Raw genomic sequence first — 21,425 nt, 5'->3', positions numbered from 1 at the left:
CAGAGTAATAACCATAATAGAGGGATGAATGCAAGGGCGGTGGAATGCAATGATACTTTGGAAACCAAGCATGAACGCATACCTTGGGAGTATCAAAAGGTGATGTTGACATTTCACCTACCACGCCGTTAGTAGCAGAGATCCAGAGCAGGTCCATCATGCTGTTAGCAACAAAAATTTAGAGAAGGACCATTAATGTTGTCGGTGATCGAGCTCTATAAATAAAAGCCTTAGAGCACAACTTGAAATGATCCGAGCTTCATTCCTCCTACCATTCTGAGTGACGACTGAAGCTTCACCGGAGATAGATCTCGAAAGAGACTACTCCACCACCCATCCATGGCACCACCGGCAGCCTTGTTACACATTTGATGGAAGCAAGACATTGCCCATCTGGCCCCCCATATCTCTTCTATCTCTGTGTTGTATTACATTGTGGCCTAAGAGAATAATACATTTTGTGATCAATGCATTTTCTCTATTTCCTTCGATTCCATCTTTATTTACTTCTTCTTGTCATCCTTTACTTTCATCGCAACAACTAAGTAAGATTGCTAGAGTATCACATACTTAATCATTCGACATAGACATATGAAGCATGCAGCTAGAGGTGTGCGTTGCGCGGGTATTGTGAGAAAATCCTATTTGCTTAGTGTGAGGCTGTAACAATGCTTATCTATGAGCTGATCATCGGTGACTAACTACCTGAGAGGGTAAGTAATGGAACACATTAAGCAAAGTAATCAATGTTCCTAGAGATAGGAATAATCTTATGTCAACCATGCTTTATGTGATTATCTTGTCTTATGAGTGCATCATTCGTCATTTGGGCATACTTGAGAGAGTAGTCTAGAAACCAAATCTAGGCTTGAGAGAGTTAGATTGGAACGCATAAGTAAGAATAGAAGCTTAGGAATAAGTTCTATTTGCTATTACACAACGTATGCACCCTATAAATAGGATATGAAAGTATGCGGTCACCTTGTTCATGTGTGGGAGCGCGTGAACAAGAATAGAGACTTAGACATAAGTCCTATCGATACTATCACATATGCATCGCATGCGTCTTAGTCAATTGTGTATAGCATAATCGCATAACTTGCGCTGGCTGGGGTTACCCTTGCGATGACGCATTAAAACAGTTAACTTATATATTTTTGTGCAGAATATGCATTGACGCAAGACAGAAAATGCGATCCATAGAAATCAAAGGCTGAGCGCATCTAAAGATTGTGTTATCGCAAGGCTATACAGTCATTTGCGCTCGCAAATATCTACTCAAGAAGGTTACCATATAGAGCCGGTGCAACTTGGTGGGCGCATCCGGGAAAAGCGTAATAAATCATGATGGGACAGAAAGTTGATGACGGTCGATTTCAAATTAAATTGACAAGTCGTTAACGAACTACTGTAGCAAGTACACTCAACTTTTTGGTGACAAATATTCGACACATCAGACAGAGAATTAATGCAATCCCATCAGTGTAATCATAAGAGAGAAAAAGTCTTTCACCCCGAAGCTCTATAAATACCAGAGGCCACCTTCAGTGAAGAAGTTCGACAGTTAGATAATTTCCCCTTAGATAGAAGTAGCTTTGTTTATAGTTTCTTATACTTAGAAGGTAGAGCGAGAGAAGGGAAGAGACGTCGAAAGATCGCCCTAGTCAGCTCGAGAGAGAACCCAGGAGGCGTGGAAAAACAGAGAAAGGGCCGACTCTCGTGAGAGCGAGATTATCTTTTGAGCAGAGCAGAGACGAACAGTGTAAAAGCCTTGGGAAGCAAGAGATTGCTACCAAGCTCTTTATTCTTATTCTGCATTGTTATTCTATATTTCAATTCTATATCTTTAAAATGGAACTTGCTTATCTACATCTGTTCACTCTCTTAAAAGCACGCATGAGTAGCTAAATCCATCGAATAGGTTGAGAAGAACTTAGCTAACATGACGTAGGATCTTCATTGCATGCGATCATCTTGTGTTATGTTGTGCCCAACACCCCTTTAGAGCTACTCGAGAAAGAGTCTAAAGAAAGAACCTACGACTTGAGAGAGCTAGGTTAGAATCTAGACTCGAGAGAGCAAGATTAGATCTGCATAAGCAAGAGATAGGGACTTAGAGATAAGCTCTATTTGCCAACATGCATCGCATGCACCCTAGAGATAGGTTATGATATTATGTGGTCGCCTTGTATGTGTGAATGTCAATTGTCATTGCATAAACAAGAATAGAGGCTTATGTTTAGGTCTTGTAGACTTTATCGCATATATCGCATGCGTTCTAGAACTAGAAGCCGTAGCATTTGCATTGAGAGATGATTTGCTATTGTATGTGTGTAGCATGATCATATAACATGAACGCAATCTTAGGAAGTGTTAGCTGAACCCCTTCTCAACCTGTTCTCCAGCATATTCATCGCATCTTTCGTAGTATTAACTATTTTCTTAACTCCGCCGCATACATTTTATACCGCAAATAACAACCCAACAACTCTTTGATTTATTGGTTACCACAAAGTCATCTTGTAAATTATTGCCACATATTTTTTTCTTTAGTCCCTTAGTTCGACCCTGGACTTACCAGGAAACTCAGCAGGATTTATACTTGGGTTATGCTGAGAAAACTTGTTGCACAACGCATTTTCCATCACTACAATTCCCTTCATTAATTCATCGCATAAAATAACGCATCATGTTTTCGCAGGCAACCTTTTTACCTTGGGAGTATTGTAGCTTGTGCGACCAAGTTGTAAACAATATTTGAAGTATAGGTGATGCGCCAAAAGCCAGTATTGACCCCGAGATGAAAAGGCAACCAGTAGCATGAATTGAAAGCAGCTATAAGCACATGACGACCAACATGCGCCCAACAATTGCCGAAAGTTCCAATGGTCAGGGCGAGCCTCTTGACCTAAGTAGTTGAGATCAATTTTCTTCATGGAAGACTCCTTATGGTGGCATCACTCCAGTTTCTCCAGGGATATCTTCTACTCCATCTTTACACTGTTTTCCTAGTTAGTTTATTTTTATTGTTATTTTGGATATGCGGATACTTTCTTTGATGTGGTGCGTTCGCTCCTTGTAGATGCGGTGATAACATGTAGAAATAAGAGTTATTTATGCTATTTTATTTAGATATTGCGACAAAAAGAGAGGAAAGTTGCGTCGATAGTATAAGAATTGGCTGAGAAATATGAAAATTATGAAATTTCGTAAACGCATCCACTAACACAATTGCGATGGCGAAATAGAATGTTTCAGTCTCTGTTTTGCAAGAAATAGGTCACCGCATGCGTTAATGACTCGAAGACAAAATGTACAACGCATCTACATTGCATGCGCCCATCATGCAGCAATAATTCTTGTTAGAACGCATTTACAACGGAAGAATTCTCTCCATCATTCAATGCATGGCTTTGATCGCATGAATTCTAAAGCATGGTCGCAAGTGTTATTCTACTCGAAGGTTATTTTCTTGTTTTCTTGTACGCATTATGCTTTTGAAATTTTCTTTTGTCCACTTGCCTACCTTTGTGTCGCATCTATGATGGTACGTATAATTCACTACATCCGCTAACTAAAAATCGCAAGGCTCACCTCACTTTTAATAGCTTCTTCAAGGTTTGATAGTTGATAACGGGCAGAAATGCACGTTATTACAACGCAAAGATAGAAAACAATGAAGGATTGCAATGGTAAAAATATATAAAATTGCGTCCAAAAGCATCAAGTTTATAACATTGCGATCGCATGCATCCATCGCATTAAAAACAACTAACTTATGTATTTTATGCAGAAAATACGTTGGCATAAGGTGGAATTGCGATCAAAAGAAATTAACGTCTGAGCGCATTAAGAGATTGCGACCGTAAGGCTATGCGATCATTTGCGTTCGTGAAAATCTGCTCAAGAAGGTGGCCATGTACAGCCGACGCATCAAGGTGAAAACTTAATAAATCATGATGGGACAAAAAGCTGATGACAGTCGATTCCGAATTAAGGTGACAAGCCATTAACGACACTATAGCAAGTACACTTAACTTTTCGGTGACAATTATTTAGTGCATCAGATAGAGAACTAATAACATCCCATCAGTGCAATCATTTGAGAGAAAAAGCTCTTCACCCTGAAGCTCTATAAATACCGAAGGCCACCTTCATTGAAGGAGTTCGGTTTTTCATTCCAGCTGAGCCATATAAAATATAGTTAGCCTTGGTTCACAGTTTCCTCATACTTAGAAGGCGGAAGCAAGGGAAGGGATAAGACGCCAGAAGATCATTCTGATCAGCTTGGGAAAGTGCTAGGGGGCGTGGAAAACAGAGAGAGGGTCGACTCTTTCGAAAGCAAGAATATCTTTTGAGCAGAGTAGAGAAGAACAGTGTAAAAGCCTTGGGAAGTAAGAAATTGCTACCAGGCTCTTTATCTCTATTTCACATTGTCATTTTGTATTTCGATTTCATATATAGAATGGAACTTGCATTTCTACATCTGTTCACTCCATGTACAATAAACATGAGTAACTAAACGTTCGAATGGGTTGAGAAGTACTTAGCAAACATGACCTAGGATTTTCATTGCATGTGATCATCTTGTCTTATGTTGCGCCCATTACCCCTTTAGAGCTACTTGAGAGAGAGTCTAAAGAAAGACCCTAAGACTTGAGAGAGTTAGGATAGAATCTAGACTTGAGAAAGCAAGATCAGATTTGCATAAGTAAGAGATAGAGACTTAGAGATAAGTTCTGTTTGCCAACATCCATCGCATGCACCCTAGAATTAGGTTATGGTAGTATGTGGTCACCTTGTGTATGTGCATGCCATTCATCATCACATAGATAAGAATAGAGGCTTAGACGTAATTCTATAGACATCATCGCATACATCGCATGCGTTCTAAAACTAGAAGCCACAACATTTGCATTGAGAGATGACTTGCTGTTGTATGTATGTAGCATGATCGCATAACATGAACGCAATCTTAGGAAGTGTTAGCTAAACCCTTTCTCAACCTGTTCCCTTGCATACTCATTGTACTTTCGTATTATTAACTCTTTTCTCAAATCCGCCGCATAGACTTTATACTTTAAACAACATATCAACCAATGCATGGATTCATTTGTAACCGTAAAGCAATCGATTACCATCGCATACTGTTTCCTTAGTCCCTGTGTTCGACCCTGAGCTTACCAGGTGATGACAGGAATTTCGGAGTCAATTTTACTCGATAACCAAACTCCCTTGGACGCGTTATGCGATGCATGTTCCTAAAATATGCGTTGATAGTCATGCGTCGATGGTCATGCGTTGAAATGAAAAATGCGTTAACGAATGTATATGATGACTATGCATCCTGCCTCAAGTTTTCTTGCGTTCACGCCAAGTATAACATGAACGCAAGTTTCTTGGGTAATCCGAGGTCGAACACAGGGACTTATATATGTTGCGGTGATGTGCATGCGGCGGTTTAAATAAAAGAATGGAGGGGATGTTGCTAAGTTAATCCTACTCTTACTCCTATCTAACAGACAATGCAATGAGAATATGCAAGAAAGGTAGAGATTTGACAAACCTTGACATGAAATAAATGTATGGGAAAATAGATAAAATACGGAGATATTTTCATTGTAACCCTTAAGAGTGACTGCGAGGGCAACCCTAGTCAATGCAAGCCAATGCGCTCATGCTACACTCATGCACGACAAGCCATTTTCCAATGGAAAATGCGGTGCTTCTAAGTCTAGGACGTATGTGTTAAATGCAAAGTGTCCATATCTTATTCCTAAGTCTCTACTCTTTTCCTATGCGATGATGAAAAATGCACACAACGTTGCGATGGCCGCACTCAATCGTATCCTATCTCTAGGATGCATGCGATGGGTTAATAGCAAACAAGCTTATTCCTAAGCTCCTATCTCTTGTATTATGTGTTCTAATTTGACTCTCCCAAGCCTAGATTCTGACTCGACCTTCCCAAGCCTGGATTCTGTCCTTAGACTACTCTCTCTAGTATCCCTAATGAACGAATGAAGCATACATACTACAAGACAATCACATGAACTTTGTTGATGCAAGGTTGTTACTATCCCTAGTGAACAATGCATACATTGCTTAATGCATCCAACACTTACCCTACCGGGCAGTTGATTGTTGTTGACTTTACTCATAGACAAGAAATGCGTTAGCCCATAGACAGGCGTTACAACAGCTTCTAACTAAACAAATAAGGTTACTTACACACTCATGTAACGCACACCTCTCGGTGGGTTGCTGCATACTTCATATCCCTAATTGTGAAACCCGAATTTCCATTTTTCCTACTTAAGCAGGTGATTAAGGGATTAACTAGGAGAAAGTTAAATCCTATGTTAAAGAAAAAGGAAATTTCTAAGTGTTGAATAGATTTTCCTAGGGTAGCTTTGAGTTAAGCATAAATCCCTAAAAATTGACTAAGTGTTGGACTAGGCATTACTATGTGAGTAGCTTTGAGTTAAGCTTAAATCCCTGAAAATTAACTAAATGTTGGACTAGGCATTGCTATGTATTGGCCACAAGATCTTGGAAAGAGTACTTGGGGGGAGGGAAAATTTGGAAATTTGGCTAAGTATAGAAAGTTGTGTTGATGTATTGGAAGGGACTAATAATTGGAAGAAGTTGTGTTGATGCATTGGAAGGGTTGTTGGTGATGGCATGCGGCTGAAGGAAGGAAAATGGAAGTGATGCGTTGAACATCCAAGAGTTTGTGGACGCATATGAAGGATGAACTCATGGAGGATGTCATTTGGACATGTGGCTTGTTAGGCAGAATTTTTAAGCCTTAAGTAAAAGAGGTGGCAACATAAGAAGACATACAAATTTAAGGCCATGCGTTGGTGAAAGGAGAGGAAGACACATTGGGTTGTGCTGATGCAAAGATTGCATTGATGGTGTAAGGAAGAGACACTTGGTCATGCGGTCAAGTAGGAGGTGTCGCCATGGAGCAATCTTGGACGCCTATAAATAGAACCAAAGACTTCATTCTTCAGATCACAACTCAAAATACATTTAAGAAGAGTGGGAAAGTTGAGTAAACCTCGCGTTAGAACAAAATCCATGCGTTGGACATAGAAGTTCAAAGAGGACGCATTGGACAGTGAAGTCTGGAAAGTAGCATCAAATTGGAATGAGGAGTTCTCCCAAATACTCGTGCATTTGATGTTATTTCAAAGCCATCAAAAATCTAAAAGAGTCTAGTTTTCATGTGGGGCTGCCGGAGAAGAAGCTCCAAGGAATCAGGCTGGAGAATGAGGAAAAGACAGAACGGTCGAGCTGTTAGGTAAGCTGGGCCAGTCTTAATATTTTGATGATTTCGGACAAACAACAAGAAGTTATGAGCTAAGATTTTATGGTAAGCTTCCTGAGACATTTTAGAACATGTTTGCAGAAGGAAGTATCTTAAAATAAGGTTTGGAACTATGAGTAATCTAAGTTGATATTTGAATCTGGAATTTAGGATTCAAAAGGGAAACCAAAGAAACCTAAGGAACTTTGGAAGGGAAAGTTCCTAACCAACCAAGGTGAGTGGTTATTGTGTGTTGTATTGTTGATATGAATTCTATATACAGTTAAATATATATAGGGGATAATGTTAAATTGGCATGATCAGGGATATGTGTTTATTTGATTACAGTTAGCATGCTTGAAAAGGTACTTGGCGGGAAAATATAGTTGGCTTCGGTCGATGGGAAATATAGTCAAGTTACCTAAGCATAGCTAGTGGAAAAATAGTCGATGTGCACATTGGCGGGATAATAGGGTACAGGGAAAGTTTCCACAGGAATTGTTGTTGTCTTAGTATATGTGTGAAAGTACTGGGGATGTTTATATTATGTGATAACCCGCGGTCAAGCTGGGGTTGGTTGTTTTAACCAGCGGTCGAGCTGGGGATTGTCCAGTGGTTGGGCTGGAAAATAATAATGAACTTGTGGTAATGTTCTTGTTGACTATGCATTGCTTTCCCAAAAATATATTTCTATTGACAAAGTTATTTATTTATCTATAGGCACCACTCACTGGGCTTTATAGCTCATGTTTTCCATATTTTATATTTTACACCCCCCCCCAGGTAGTAGAAAGTGAGGAGTTCCAGGGTGCTGCTAAGGTCAAGGTCTGCCACACGCCACAATTACACTTCCGGAGGGTTTTACAGTTGTTGTTGTAAACTTTGTTGTTAAGTCTTTGAGTTGTATAAACGTTACATTGTTGTAATATAAGATGGGCCTACTTAATCAGTTGGTTGTTGAATTTTTTCATTGGTATCAGAGTTATTTCCGCAAGAGTTATTAGGCAGTAAGTGTCAACCAAAGGGTTGATAACTGCTGTCAGTCACGCCCTTTCCCAGGCGCAGAAGGTGGTCTGGGGCGGGGTGTGACACTAATCCACACGACTAAGTATGCAATACCCAAGAAATCTCACTAAGTATTGCAATGAAAGTAAAGATGCTAAGCAAAGAAGATGAATATGGAGTTGAAGGAAACAGAGAAGTGCATTGAAAACATATTGTATTAATTCCTTAATTAAAAATGTCATACAATACAATATAGAAAAAGAAAGGAAAAGAAATGACCGGTTGGAAGCAAAGATTTACTCCCAGCGGATGTGCGTCAAGGCTACTGGTGGTGCCATAGATGGGTGGAGGAGCTGACTCTTTCGAGATCTAGAACCGGTCGAAGGCTCCGGTCGTCACTCGGAATGGAGGAAGGAGATGAAGAACTCTCAGCCATCTTCTCACGTAGTTTGTCTGGATCACAGGGAAAATCCCCGTATGGAAGGATAATCTCTGGATGATTTGAAGTTATACTCATTGGCTTCTATTTATAGAACTTGGATCGCTGACAACATTAATTGGAATGCTCTGAGTTTGACATTCGGCGCGTTAGTCCTTTTTGAACCTCTGCCACTAACGACGTGGTAGGATAAATGTCAACAACAGCTTTGGATTTTCTCGAGGTAGATGCGTTGATGCATTAATTTCTCCTACCTTGCATTGATCCATTAATTTGCGTTGTCGCATAGCCGCAATCATTCAATGGCCGTATTCGCTTAATACCGCAACTCTACATGATGACCGCAATCGCTTGACGAGTGCAACTCCCATGCGATGAATGCATACGGCTGATTACCACAACATCCATGCATTGATCGATGCGTTTGCCTTTGCAATGGAGTGTTTCTTGGCATGCGGTCGTCTATGCGGTGGTCCAGTTTCCGTGTTTACGTTCATTTCCTGCATTACCTACAAAGATAGAACATTGAACGCATAATTAACGCAAAATAACGGGTTAGTTTAGATTCGACATGCTGATCGACGCAAGTTCATATTCTCGTTAATTCCTACCATGATCGATGCATATTCTACCTAACAACCTTCATAATTCTAAGTAAAAGGCCTAAGATGACATACATTTCTGCATGTCATCGCCAGGCAACTCAATAGGATTTATACTTGGATCTTGCTGAGAAAACTTGCATGCACAACGTATATTCTACTATCGCATTCTACACCATTATTTGATCGCATTAACCACGCATCAAGTTTTTGGCACCATTGCTGATGACTACGGCAATACATTGTGCTAACGGTAATTTTTTGATTTTCTTGGTAGACTCTCCTTTTCTGTGCACTGCTTTTCCTTAGGTAAGGGAAAAATCGGGCGTCGTATGAGCAAAGGAGAAAATCCTGAGCCCATCTACGACCCAGAGATCGAAAGAACGTTCCAAATAAGAAGAAGAATCAGCCGCCAACAAAAACAACAACAAGAGAAAGATCCAAACATGGCGGAAGAACCAAAAACTGGAGCACCAAATGTAAATGATATCATGGAAAATCCCATCCTATTGGCGAACGACCGCAATAGGCCCATCCGGGACTATGCATAACCCAACCTCTATGATTTCTCACCAGGAATCATGAGGTCAGCTCTTGACGGATCGAGGTTGGAAATTAAATCAGTGATGCTGTAGATGATCCAAACTGCCGGACAGTTTGGTGGTAGGCGTGGCGAGGATCCGCATGCCCACCTCTGGAGTTTCATGGAGATCTGCAATACGTTTGTGTTCCTAAACATCTCCACTGAGGAGGTTCGATTAACATTGTTCCCATTTTCGTTGTGTGACCAGGCACGAAAATGGGCTTATTCTCTCAAACCAAAGGAGATTACATCTTGGGAATAGGTAGTGGAGAAGTTCATGATGAAGTATTTCCCTCCGACAGAGAATGCCAGAAGGAGGAAGCTGATTACCAATTTTGAACAGGATATGGACGAATCGTTCAGTGATGCCTGGGCGAGGTTTAAGAGGTTGGTAAGAGATTGCCCGTATAACGGCTTACCAGATTGTTTACAAATGAAAATTTTCTACCACAGATTGAACCCTGCATCATAGACGGCTGCCAATGTGGCAGCAGCTGATGGTTTGCTCGACAAAATGTATGACGAGGTAAAAAATATACTTGATCGCATTTCAAAAAATCATGAGGACTGGAGAGAAAGCGATCAACGACTAAGAATTAAAGATAGTGACGCAAATAATGGGGCCATCGCATCCCTACAAACCCAAATGGACGTGATGATGAATCTAATACAAGGCATCACAATTAATAACACGGGAACACATAAAGGGCAAGTCAATGTAATCGCTCAAACAACCACGAGTTGTGTCACCTGTGGAGAGGCACACCCGATTGAAGAATGCCCAAGGAATCCGCAGTCAATATACTTCATAAAGAATAACCCTTTCTTCGATACGTACAACCCCAGGTGGAGAAACTATCCCAATTTCGTGTGGAAAAATCAACAACAAAGCTATCAACCTATGACGCAAAAGGAAGAGCCACCAGGATTTTTCCCGCGAACAAATGGTCAACTGCAAAATGAAGCTAGTAGTTCGCAAGCACTACAATCTTCATCTTTAAAGAGCTTGCTGAAGCAGTATATTGAGAAGAATGAATCAGTGCTTCAGAATCAAGTGACATTCATCCAAAATTTTGAAATTCAGATAGGACAGATTGCGGGCGAACTAAAAAATATACCGCAAGGAGCATTACCGAGCTCAACCGAGCTCCTTCACAACTTTGGGGGTACAGGAAAGGAACAGTGCCTAGCAGTCTCCTTGCTAAGCGAAAAAACGACAGTGAAAGTAGGGGATGAACCCATAATGACGAATTCGAATGAGGTGAAGACCAAGAACCCATTGACATATGATGTAGAAGAGCCTGAGAAGATGAACCCAGTAGTTGCACCCACCTACAAGCCTCTAGAACACGAGATAGAAGAAGTACAACTACCACCATTCCCGCAAAGATTTAAAAAGAAATAGAATGATGAAGAAAAGATCGCTGCAGTGGCAGTAACGCAAGGGTTACATACTATGGTCCCACAAAAAATGTGCAACCTAGGAAGCTTCACGATACCCTGCTTAATTGGAGGGATCTACATTGGTCAAGCACTATGCGATCTTAGGGCGAGTATAAACTTAATGTCGCTATCAATCTTCAAACGATTGAATATGGGAAAATTAAGGCCCACGACGGAGACTCTTCTGCTTGCGGACAGATCCCGAGGGAGAGTTGAAAGATGCCGCAGTCTCAATTGACAAATTCATCTTACTGGCAGGCTTCATCATTCTGGACTATAAAGCGAATAAAGATGCACCCATCATATTGGGACAACCATTCCTCTCGATCGATCGCTCTCAAGGAGGAGATCGTAATGAACGTCAATGGGAAAAAGCTCTGGATTGAGGCAAACGAGATCCCAGAAGACTGAAAAAAAAGAGAAAGTTGCCTTGGACGTAAAAAGCTCAGATTGAAATAAGCAGTCCATGCGTTACTATACGACTCAAACTCATCAGGGACGCAATTCTTTTGGAATATCATTTTTCCTATCAATGATTCATGAACTTTCGTTACCCTTCTTTCATCTGTTATCGTATATTTGTCTTTTTGCTTCTACAAAAAAAAAATGGTGCCGCGATCGTGGTAAACGATTTTGCTAACTCTGTCTTTTATTTGTCCCTCTCAATGTTTTCTTTGCAACGATCATGGTGAACGATTGTGGAGGAGCTACACAAAAGACGCAACTAGTTTATTCCGCCACTGCAATCGAAGAGAGTAGTTCGCCACAAAGAAGGATGCGTTCACAAATAATGCGGGCGACAGAGCAAATTTGGGGGTTGTATCTTTCCTTGACTTTGTTTATTCCAAATTTTTCTCTATCACATATCATTTTAACTTTGATAATTTTATCATCGCATCCTCTTTAGTCGGCGCAATCATTTAATATTGATTAATTTAGTAAGTCACCGCATTGTTTTTTTTGCCAATTATGATTTCGATGATGAAACACATGCCTCTATTTTTTCGTATATACTAGAGTCAACTTAATTTTAGGACAATCATCTCATGAAATATTTCTAGAAGTTAGTGGTCCACCAGCTTTCTTTCAAACTGACTTTTTACCAAATTTTCTAAGAGCATCGCATGACTTCTTTCAATCTTTCAGCAATGAGGACATTGCTGCGTTTAAATTTGAGGGTGTGGTATTCATTGTCAACCTTGCTATTTTTAGATACTACCAAAAAAAAAAAATCATAACATTGCGAGCGGATCCTACTCGTAGTTAGATGTCCGCATGACACACATGGGGGCAAGCTAAAACGAAGGTAGGAATCGTGATTAACGCATAAATAAATGATCACAACTCCACTGCCAAATGAGCATGAGTTTAGACTGAGAAAGAGCGCCTTGCTTGTAATTTGATGTCCACATGACACACATGGGGGCAAGCCAAAACGAAGGCTAGGTACTCGAATCAGTGCAAGGTCATAGAAAATATATATATATATATCTAAAATATGCAAGGATAAAAATCATTTGAAAATACCCTAGTTGAAAAGGTTTTTTTTATATGAATAAATCATGCGATGTCCTAGAAACAAGGAAAGTATTTTTGAAGGTTAAACTTGAAGTTCCTAAATTTTAGAAATATTTTAAGAAGAGACCCGAATAAGAATTAAGGAGCTTTTGATACATAAGATTTGAATAAGGCAACCTTGAGAAATCTAGGAAAGAAGAAGGCGGTCGACTTTCTAGATAAAATCTTTAGCTTACACTTGAGGACAAGCATTGTTTTAAATTTGGGGTTGTGATAACGAGCAGAAATGCACGTTATTACAGCGCAAAGATAGAAAATATTGAAGGATTGCGATGGTAAAAATATATAAAATTGCGTCCAAAAGCATTAAGTTTATAACATTGCGATCGCATGCGTCCATCGCATTAAAAACAACTAACTTATGTATTTTGTGCAGAAAATGTGTTGGCACAAGGCGGAATTGCAATCCAAAGAAATTAATGTCCGAGCGCATTAAGAGATTGCGACTGCAAGGCTATGCGATCGTTTGTGTTCGCAAAAATCTACTAAAAAAGATGGCCGCATAGAGTCGGCGCATTAAGGTGAAAACTTAATAAATCATAATGGGACAGAAAGCTGATGACGATCGATTCCGAATTAAGTTGATATGCCATTAACGACACTGTAGCAAGTACACTCAACTTTTCGGTGACAATTATTCGGTGCATCAGATAGAAAATTAATGACATCCCATCAGTGCAATCATTTGAGAGAAAAAGCTCTTCACCCTAAAACCCTATAAATACCGAAGGCCACCTTCATTGAAGGAGTTCGGTTTTTCATTCTAGTTGAGCCATATAGTAGATAGTTAGCCTTTGTTCACAGTTTCCTTATACTTAGAAGGCGGAAGCGAGAGAAGGGAGAAGACGTCGGAAGATCGTTCTGTTCAGCTCGAGAGAGTGCCAGGGAGCGTGGAAAACAGAGAGAGGGCCGACTCTTGCGAAAGTAAGAATATCTTTTGAGCAGAGTAGAGAAGAACAGTGTAAAAGCCTTGGTAAGCAAGAAATTGCTACCAGGCTCTTTATCTCTATTTCACATTGTCATTTTGTATTTTGATTTCATATATAGAATGGAACTTGCATTTCTACATCTGTTCACTCTCTGTACAATACGCATGAGTAACTAAACGTTCGAATGGGTTGAGAAGTACTTAGCTAACATGAACTAAGATCTTCAATGCATGTGATCATCTTGTCTTATGTTGTGCCCATCACCCTTTTAGAGCTACTCGAGAGAGAGTCTAAAGAAAGACCCTAAGACTTGAGAGAGCTAGGTTAGAATCTAGACTTGAGAATGCAAGATTAGATCTGCATAAGCAAGAGATAGAAACTTAGAGATAAGTTCTGTTTTGCCAACATGCATCACATGCATCCTAGAATTAGGTTATGGTAGTATGCGGTCGCCTTGTGTATGTGTGTGCCATTCATCATCACATAGACAAGAATAGAGGCTTAGACATAAGTCCTATAGACATCATCGCATACATCGCATGCGTTCTAAATCTAGAAGCCACAACATTTGCATTGAGAGATGACTTGCTGTTGTATGTATGTAGCATGATCGCATAACATGAACGCAATCTTAGGAAGTTTTAGCTAAACCCTTTCTCAACCCGTTCCCTTGCATGCTCATTGTACTTTCGTATTATTAACTCTTTTCTCAAATCCGCCGCATAGACTTTATACTTTAAACAACATACCAACCAATGCATGGATTTATTTGTTACCGCAAAGCAATCAAAAATTACCATTGCATACTGTTTCCTTAGTCCCTGTGTTCGATCCTGGGCTTACCAGGCAACTCAGTAGGATTTATACTTCGATCTTGCTGAGAAAACTTGCATGCACAACGCATATTCCACATCGTATTCTACACCATTATTTCATCGCATTAACCACGCATGAACAGTCTAAGTTTTGTTATATGTAAACCTCTGCTCAAACATTTGTTACCGCATTCCTGATGAGTTGTCTTTAGCTTTTCGGCAAGAGCGCTGCTGCTCTCTAAGTTTGGGGGTGGCAGTGGTCCCAGAAGATGCGTCTATCACATTGCGATGCTATCTAAAAAAAATGGCGAGAATAAAAACTCCACTGTCAGCGCAAAAGGGGAAACTGAAGCTGATAAGAGTTAAGTTGTGAAAGGCACTTCCCCGTAGTTGGATACTTCGCATGACACCCCTGCAGGTAAGCCAAAACGAAACTAAGTGGCCATGATCAATGTATAAGAGCAACTTTTCTCTCTGGCGCAAGCCAAATTAAGCTAAGGCAAGAGTTAAGTTGAATATGGCATGCAACTGAAGTTGGCTGTCCGCATGCACCCATGGGGGCAAGCCAAAACGAAGAGCGTAACCAGGTTCAACGCCGCATTCTAATAATAATTCGCAAAGCTTTGAATTGTTTTAAATAAACGCATTGTTAAAAGCTAAAAGCAAAGTTGCTGAAAATGAGAAAAGTTTTTTAGCAGAGGCTTGTCGGATTTAAGCTTAGAAAAGAACTCTTTTAAGAAGTAGCCGAAGTTGAGGAGAGCGTTGCTGCCAAGGTTAGAGGTATGAGTAAATTATATTCTGAGCGGCTAGTTAGTGCAAAGGAAGCCAGAGGGTGAATTATGAATTTCTTAAGTATAAGGCATGCTTGAAGATAAGCATGATTCTAAGTTTGGGGGTGTGATGATGGGTATAAATGTATGTTATTATAGGCCTTTTATTTAGAATTATGAGAGCTGATAAGAAGAATATGTGGCGATTATCATAAGAATTCATGAGAAAGAGAGCTTGCGTCGATCAACATTGAAAATCTCGGCTAACCCACTATTATACGTTATTTTGCGTCCAAATGTCTATTTTTGTAGCTGACACAGGAATCGATCGCATGCGGTGATTCCCACCATTGCAAAGGTGATCACACACGTTCAATGCATGGATGTTGTGACCATTAACGGCATGCGTCCATTGCATAGAGGTTGCGGCTACGGGGTAATAACCATAATAGAGGAATGAACGCAAGGGCGGTGGAATGCGATGATACTTTGGGAACCAAGCATGAATGCATACATTGGGAGTATAAAAAGGTGATGTTGAAATTTCACCTAACACGCTGTTAGAAGCAGAGATCCAAAGCAGATCTATCATGGCGTTAGCAGCAGAAATTCAGAGAAGGACCATTGATGCTATCGACAATCGAGCTCTATAAATAGAAGCTTTAAAGTATAACTTGAAATGATCTGAGCTTCTACCTTAGGGCAGATCCTTGTGATCTAGATGAAAGTGTGAGAAGATATTCTTGAGAGTTCTTCATTCCTCCTACCATTCTGAATGACGATCGGAGCTTCGCCGGAGATAGATCTCGAGAGAGACTACTCCACCGCCCATCCATGGCACCACCGACAGCCTTGATACACATCTGATGGAAGCAAGACATTGCCCGTCTGGCCCCCTATATCTCTTTTATCTCTGTGTTGTATTACATTGTGGCTTAAGAGATTAATACATTTTGTGATCAATGCATTTCTCTATTTCCTTCGATTCCATCTTCATTTACTTCTTCTTATCATCCTTTACTTTCATTGCAATGACTAAGTAAGATTGCTAGAGTATCGCTGCTAGAGTATCACATACTTAATCATTCAGCATAAACATATGAAGCATGTAGCAAACCATCGAGAGGTGTGCGTTACGCGGGTATTGTGAGAAAATTCTTTTTGCTTAGTGTGAGGCTATAACAACGCTTGTCTATGAGCTAATCAGCGGCGACTAACTGCCTGAGAGGGTAAGTAGTGGAACGCATTAAGCAAAGTAAGCAGTGTTCCTAGAGATAGGAATAATCTTATGTCAACCATGCTTTATGTGATTACCTTGTCTTATGAGCACATCATTCATCATTTGAGCATACTTGAGAAAGTGATCTCAAAACCAAATCTAGGCTTGAGAGAGTTAGATTGGAACGCATAAGCAATAAGAGAAGCTTAGGAATAAGTTCTGTTTGTTATTACACAACGTATGCACCCTATAGATAGGATATGAAAGTATGCGGTCACATTGCATACGTCCAGAAGTAGAATACAATGGTATGCGTCACTTTGTTCATGTGTGGGAGCGAATGAGCAAGAATAGAGACTTAGACATAAGTCTTATCGACACTATCACATATGCATCGCATGTGTCTTAGTCAATTGTGTATAGCATTATCGCATAACTTGCACTGGCTGGGGTTACCCTTGCGATCAAGCTTATTGATGTGGTGAAGTCATCCCCTCCAGCATTTTATTTATTTTTCCATACACCTTATTACGCATTAACAGTTGTCGTGTCTCTAACTTTCATAGTCATACTTCCATTGCTTAATCTGTTTAGTTAGGAGTAGGAGTAGCACATAGCCCTTAAACTTCAATATTCTTTTATTCTTTTCCGCAATACATTACTTCATAACATTTAGCTACAAGTCCCTGAGTTCGACCTCGGATCATCACGAGAAACTTGCGATCTCGTTATACTTGGCGAGAGAGCAAGAAAACTTGTGGTAGGAACGCATGGTCATTAGACGCATATTGCATATCCCTTAGTCCAATGCATGACCAACGACGCATGGAGAACGAACAAAGAACGCATGTTCAAAAGAGAATTCAAAAGGATAATGCATAAAAGATAACAAGAAAAGAACCTTGGAGTAGAGTAACACTTGCGACCATACTTTAGAATTCATGCTGTCAAAGCCATACATTGAGTGATGGAGAGGATTCTTTCGTTAAAACTATGCACCGAGGAGAATTATTGTCGCACCTACAAGGAGAGAACGCACACCACCTCCAAGAAAGCAGTCGCAAATCCAAAATAACAATAATCAAAATAAACTAAACTAGAAAAGCAGGTTAAAGATAGGGTGGTCGTCACGTGCTTATAACTGCTTTCAGCTCATGCGACAGATAGCCTTTCTATCTCAGGGTCAATACTGGCTTTCGACGCATTGCCTACACTTCAAATATTGTTTGCAACTTGATCGCATAAGCTACAATACTCCCAAGGCAAACAAGGTGTCTGCGAAAACACAAAACTCAACAAACTATTAGCTGCCAAGTCCTCGACAACGGCGCCAAAAACTTAATGCGTGGAAAATGGAGTGAATAAATATATGCGTTCATCTTATGATATACGTTCGTTCTCCATGCGTCGCTGGTCATGTGTTGGACTAAGGGATATGCAATATGCGTCTAAGAATCTATGCGATGACCATGCATTCCTGCCACAAGTTTTCTTGCTCTCTCGCCAAGTATAACGAGATCACAAGTTTCTCAAGGTGATCCGAGGTCGAACTCAGGGACTTGTATATAAATGTTGTGAAGTGGTTTTTGCGGCGAAGAATAAAAGAATAATGAAGTTTAAGGGCTATGTGCTACTCCTACTCCTAACTATACAGATTAAGCAATGGAAGTATGACTATGAGAGTTGGTAAGGACACGACAACTGTTAACTAGTAATAGGATGCATGGAAAAATAGATAAAATGGTGGAGGGGATGACTTCACCGCATCAATAAGCTTGATCACAAGGGTAACCCTAGGTAGCACAAGTTATGCGATCATGCTATACACAATTGTCTAGGATGCATAAGATGCATATGCGGTAGTATCGATAGGACTTATATCTAAGTCTCTATTCTTGCTCATGCAATCTAACACATAAACAAGGTGACTGCATACCAACGTATCGTACTTCTGGACGTATGCGATGTGATCGCATACTATCATATCCTATCTATAGGGTGCATGCGATGTGTAATAGCAAATAGAACTTATGTCTAAGTCTCTACTCTTGCTTATGCGATCTAATCTAACTCTCTCAAGCCTAGATTTGGTCTTTAGACTACTCTCTCAAGTATGTCCAAATGATGAATGATGCACTCATAAGACAAAATAATCATATAAAGCATGGTTGAAATAAGATTATTCCTATCTCTAGGAACACTACTTACTTTGCTTAGTGAGTTCCACTACTTACCCTCTCAGGCAGTTAGTTGCCATTGATCAGCTCATAGACAAGCATTGCGGCCGCTCATAGACAAGTGTTGCTACAGCCTCACACTAAGCAAAGAGGATTTTCTCACAATACTCGCGCAACACACACCTCTCGGTGGTTTGATACTCTCGAGGTATGCGTTCATGCTTGGTTTCCGAAGTACTATCGCATTCCACCACCCTTGCGTTCATCCTTCTATTATGGTTATTACTCTGTAGCCGCAACCTCTATGCGATGGACGCATGCTGTTAATGGTCGCAACATCCATGCGCCGAATGTACGCGATCACCCTTGCGATGGACTGGGATTCACCGCATGCGACTGATTCCTGCAATAGCTACAAAAATAGACATTTGGACGCAGAATAATGCATAATAGAGGGTTAGCCAAGATTTTCAATGCTGATCAACGCGAGCTCACTTTTCACATGAATTCTTAGTATAATCACCGCATATTCTACTTGTCAGCCCTCATAATTCTAAATAAAAGGCTTATAATAACTTGCATTTCTACTAGTTATCAATAACCTAAATAGGTCTGTAGTATAAGGATTAAGGAGAGATACATGATCCTGGTGACATTATGGATACAGCCAGCTTTGTAGAGGTTTGCAAGTGGTGTAAACTACTACAGATGGTAGATCTTGTCCATTCATGTGGAGACGTGCGGTGGGGGTGTCCCATACAAAGAGTTTGTATAAGACTTGGACTACGAGATGACTAGACTCTGTATATAACGCCATTGATACTAGAGACTTACATCTCACCTAAACGACCATAGGTGACACGACCTCAATCCTAAGTGTTTTGGGAACTTCTGTCTTTGCAGCTGGTCCTTTTATTAGTATGGGTGAGAGGCCATCAAGTATTCTATATTTTTATTAATGGCATTGAGTAATCGATTATAATCAACCATCAGTAATGCATTGAGTAAATGCTAGTGAATGCTATCGAGTAATCAAGCATTGAGTAATCGAGTAAATTGATATTGAGTATAATCGAGTAAGGGTCATCGACCATCGAGTAATTACCAAAAAGGCCATCGAGTAAATGCTATCGGGTAATCAAACATTGAGTATCGAGTAAAGGATCATCGTGCATCGAGTATTGAGTTAAAGATAGAATGCTCTCTTTTTGCTGCAAAAACTCGATGCGTTGCAAGGCTTCAAATTTTGATGTGATTCATCCCATGCACCTTGCGCAATCAAGCGTCAGCACAACATTGCAACGTTAGCCTAACGCTTCTTAGATTTTCTACGATTTAGAGTTGCAACACTGGCCTTGGCGTTGTGACACTATGTCTGCAACTATAAGTAGTTTTCTTTCACTTTTGCTGAAAGAGGAAAGCACGATTTCGATGGAGGTTGGAATTTCTCTCTATATCAATTAGTCTCTATGGTAATTTTGTTTCCTACCTAGGTTAGATTTTGTTTTCTTTTTTATTGTAATCAATAACTTGTAATTCTTCATGAATTTGTTTATGGATTTGTGAAGTAATTCAATCTTGTTTCTATTTGAAGAGTTCTTGCAAATTCTTTTGAGTTTTCTACTTTTATTTATTATTAGCAATCTTAATTTGAGCATTCTTGAATCCATTTTTAATTCTTGAAGCATGTTGAATGATTTATAGCTTGAATTTGTCTAGCCTAGATGCTTAGTTTTGTCACATTCACTCATGATTCAATACGTTACTTTTAATATGTTCGATAGAATGTCTAGCCAAGATCACTAAGAGGCAATATTAATTGTGTGTTGAATGGCTGACTAACCTAGGATGCACTAATTACTAGATTTGGAGAAAATTCAGTTAATTGAGTAAGCTATCTTAACAATTAATCGACGCAATTGAATTCTAGAACTGAATGCTCGTGTTTTCTCTTCTATACGGCGGCTAAGGAACCCAATAGAGGTAGAAGCATGTAGATAGATTAGGGTTAGGGCTATCCTATCTTAATCGTTGACAGGACGCTTTCTTGACTAGGTTATGCTAGTTGTCCGCCATTGTAGAGACTAGTTTAATCTAGATTAAGTAAGTAGTTGCTTGCTTAATCGAATTATGAATTAAATTTGTAGAATTCAATAATATGAATTGCAATGAACTTCTAACTTAGATTAGAAGCAAGATTGTTCTAAACTTGGTTACAACTATCCTTTATCTTTTGATTTTTAGCATATTTCTTTTCTTAATCAAAACCCCTTGTTTTATAGCTTTCATAGTTAAGCTTGGTTAAGGAAAGGATTAAATAACATTTCCATATGGATCAACCTCTTACTTCCACTTTAACTACGAGTTAGTTAGGTTATTGTTCGAGCTTTATAAATGTTGTTTGTTTCGGGTTAGGTAGAACTAACGACATCTACTTAGCTGTCGGACAAAATGGCACAGTTTTCGGGGAAATGGCTAACCATTTAATTTTTTTTCTTAGTTAAACTTATCTAGCAAACTTTGAAACACCAAAAATATTTTCTTCTTTTT

General features: G+C 39.8%; 1 non-coding gene across 1 annotated transcript; it reads right to left on the bottom strand.

Moving 5' to 3' along the window:
• Positions 1 to 10,254: 10,254 nt before the first annotated feature.
• On the bottom strand, positions 10,255 to 10,361 carry LOC120078847 (small nucleolar RNA R71). Its single transcript, XR_005482128.1, has one exon. It is a non-coding gene; the product is annotated as a small nucleolar RNA R71 (small nucleolar RNA).
• Positions 10,362 to 21,425: the final 11,064 nt, after the last annotated feature.

Source organism: Benincasa hispida, unplaced genomic scaffold, assembly GCF_027475165.1.
Source record: "Benincasa hispida cultivar pf3 unplaced genomic scaffold, pf3_genome.v1.1 HicScf561, whole genome shotgun sequence".
Classification (NCBI taxonomy): Eukaryota; Viridiplantae; Streptophyta; class Magnoliopsida; order Cucurbitales; family Cucurbitaceae; genus Benincasa; species Benincasa hispida.
This window is presented reverse-complemented; position numbering and strand designations above follow the sequence as displayed.